Source organism: Pelecanus crispus, chromosome 3 (assembly GCF_030463565.1).
Source record: "Pelecanus crispus isolate bPelCri1 chromosome 3, bPelCri1.pri, whole genome shotgun sequence".
Taxonomy (NCBI): Eukaryota; Metazoa; Chordata; class Aves; order Pelecaniformes; family Pelecanidae; genus Pelecanus; species Pelecanus crispus.
Genome location: NC_134645.1, coordinates 128,995,600 through 128,999,312, shown reverse-complemented (window position 1 = coordinate 128,999,312; position 3,713 = coordinate 128,995,600).

The window sequence follows — 3,713 nt, the reverse complement described above, 5'->3', positions numbered from 1 at the left end:
CCTGGTCTTCCACCCATGGACTTCAGGCTGATCTGCTTGAGAGATGAAGAACATGCCACGTAATCATCAAGTCAATGTTGTTTCCCACCTCCCCTGCTCCTCTGCCTTCTCTCCTCTTGTGAGATGTTCCAGCAAAGAGGTAAAGAGGACTTTTCTGAGGTGTAGGAGAGCAGAGAAGACTCAAATCTCAAAGTAACTAATGATTTGAAGCCTTTTTTCCCACTTTAAATGAGCCTCTCTATTTGATCGTCACCACCTTCTATGAAATAACCAGAAACACAAAGGTGGACACAGTTCTTGAGTTTTGTTTATTTAAAAATATCTGGCATTTAAGACTCAGACAATGGTGGAGCAGAGACACTTTTTTCCTTCTGTCACCATCCGTTCTTTTCCTGACCAGAAGAAAATGCCACCATCTTCTCATTACCCAAATTCAATGATTTTCCACCAAACGGAGCCAGTTCCAGAACAGTTTGTTGAACAGACTTCACTAGACGTGCTGTGGTGCCTTTAGTGCATTTGATATGATCTAGGGCAGAGAAAAAAGAGACCCTGCCCCACACACACATCCTCAGCTCACATATCTAGAGCATTGTCTTCATTTTCCTAGATGGTCTGAAAAGCTAATGAATGTCTGTATTTAATAGTAACTCCTTTCCTATTTATCATTACAAAATCATGGGACTGTGTTTCCAAAAGGTTGGAAACCAGGCTGAGCCTGGAGAAGGTCTGTCCAAAGTCAAAGGGCGATTTTGGAAGGAGGAACCTTCTGGAAGCAGGTACAGGAGACTCACGTTGGTCATCAAATCGTGGAGGAAATTGCTGGGCTCTTCCCTTATGGATAGCTACAAGCTAGGCTTAGAGATTATTCAAGAGCACAGCAAGTGAAAGATGCTCTTCTAACGCTGCTGTGCCATTGCTTTTGAGACAGTTAATTTAATTATTTTGCATACTTTTATGCTGGTTTTGATGTCATTGATGAAATCTGATTGTCATTTATTTTTGGCTGTACTGTGTGCCCACTTTTCCCCTAACAGCTGGCTCATGACCATTTCACAACTCTAACCCTTTAGGGTTTCACCTTGTGCAACAAGTAAAGGCTTCAGCCTCTAAGGGAGGTAGGCAGGGGCCATTTTCTTTACTGAGCACGTGCATAGACTTGCTTGCCTGCAAGAGAAGCATAACTCCATTCATGCATGAGTATTAAACAAGACTCTGGTTTTTTCTTGTCCATAAGGCTCTCAGCAACCAGGGAATCCTAGCAAATGGAGTCGGAAGAGATGCTGAGAGCTCACTGACTCATTCCCTTTTCCCAAAGGGATGAATTCTACCTAACCTAGCCCTGACTGCTCTTTCTCTAGCACGTGATTAACAAACTCCAGCATCGCAGATGCCACAGCTCCCCTGTGCAGTCTAAATGCTTCACCAGATGCTTGCCATGATGTTTTCATCAACATTTCTGAGGAGGGAAAGCTTTGCCTGTCCAGGCAGGGATTTGCTGCAAGACCTCATCCTACAAGATTCTCCACTCTTGTTTCTGTCCACTCCCAAACTCTGTTACTCTTCTTCCCTTCCCAGCTCCTCTCTTTCCTCCCTGCATCCAGAACCCAAGTACGGAACTACCAAGTGAAAATCTAGAAGAGGGATTGTGCATCCCTCCCAAATGTGCCATCGTCTGTCTCCCACTGTTTAACATTCCCACAAAGAGTGTTTCCATCCAAACACCAAGGTACACGGCTTTGCGAAGAGGAAAGCCACATACATATTTGAAGCAAAAGAATTGCATTGTATTGCCTTTGTTTGAACTCGCCATTTTCCTCCTGATGGTAGAAAAGCTTCTTTAAGGAGAAGGATTCAACTGGACTGGTTGGGATAAAGACTGGTACTGGAGTCACAGTAGAGACCTGGACCCTTCCACATTCCCTGTGCGCTGCGTAACTCACATTTGCAGGGTTTTGGAGGGAGAGCCTCTGCACTCCCCAGAGAAAAACACCATGGCAGTGATGCCATGGGAATGGCTGGATGGTGTCTGCACCGGAGTTTCCACTCTGTCTTGCTGAGCTAATGCAGGGTCTAGCCTCATTAGTGTTAATTACAGACAAGGAAAAGACATTGATGAAACATGAATAAAAATAAATGAAATTCTGTGATTCTGCTCAAGCCTGGTAGGCTGCAGAGAAGAGGCCAGAAGTAGCACCTAAAAATATGAATTTGGGGTGAAAACATAAAGGCGTTTCTCCCTGGGCATGCAGGTCTTTAGCCAGCCTCCTCCTTGAACTATATTCCTTTGTAAATGGCAACTGAGCTCTCTTGGGATCTGGCTGTGAATTCCTGTCCATAACACAGAAGCACACACCACAAAGATGCCACTTGGCTAATGCACACATTTGAGATACCTAGGACTACCCTGGACAACCTGAAAGGGAGGGGAGCAGGTGGCCTCCTGGAGAGGAGCTAAAGTCCAGACCAACCACACACCCCATTTCTCTTTCCATACGGATGCTCCCAGAGGCTCTGTCCACCTTGCCTTATTACTGCGCTCCTCCTACTGCCCTCAAAGCTAAACTCCCTGGCTGAATTTTTCTCCTGCCCTTAAAACACACTCTGAGATGCCATAAAGGAGTCTGCTTGCAATGCAAGAGGGGAAAACCCCTGCAGAACATAAATAAAAAAATAGCCTTATGCTCCCTCAGGTTATCTAAATGACCATGGTAGAGATTTGTTAACTGGTTCTCTGCCTTCCTTAAAGCCTTAAAAATAATTCTTGAAGCACAGTGAGGAGCATTTACAAGGAGCCTAATAACAGAACAAGATGTCTGCCTTTCAAAAGGTGAGGCTCTGGGGGCTGTGAGGACAACTTGGTGCTCTCTTTTGGCCCCCCTTTTGCACCACAAGCAGTAGAAGTCCAGATACTCCTGGTTCTGTTGTTCTTTTCAATCACCCAAAACTGTTGTAGACCTATGGCTGGTCCAGGAGCATTTGTCATATTCTGGCCAACACTGATATCAAGGTGGTGAGAGGCTGACTTCAGATAGAGCACCATCATGCTAGGTGCTGTACAAACACTCCATAATAGATGGGTCCTGTTCTAAGGAGCTTGTAATGATGGAATTACAGAGTAATTTAAATCAGAAGGGACTAGATCAGGTTTCTCAGGGCCCTGTCCAGTCAAGCATTGAATATCCACAAGGATGGAAAGCCTACAACCTCTCTCGGTTCCTGTTCCAGTGCTTGACCACCCTCATGGTGGAAATGTTTTTCCAAATAAACGTTAGATTCTAAGGAGAGGCAAAATCATTGGTAAATTAACTGCTGAGACTTGGGGACTCCCAAGCAATGAGTCACTGCAGGAGACGGACGTTGTCTCCAAGCCCAGGAGTCACACAGAGCCCTTTCTTGTAGGTAGGAACTGGGGTGGCCAACACAGGATGACAAACACCAGAAGTGACAGATGAAGAGATACTCACAGGAGGAGAGGACAAAAGTGCTACCAGTTTCAGGAGACTCAGCTCATTTTAGGAAGAGGGGCAACTTACAAAATTCTGGGTTCCATCTGAGCTCTGCTCTCCTTCCCATTATGGCATCTAGAGCCTGCTTTGCTAATTAAATTAGACACAATTATTAGAGACTCGTTAAGGCAAGATAATTATTGCTATTATTGTAATAATTTCTTTCATTCCAGCATGGCTGGAGAACCTAGTGAGGACCGTACC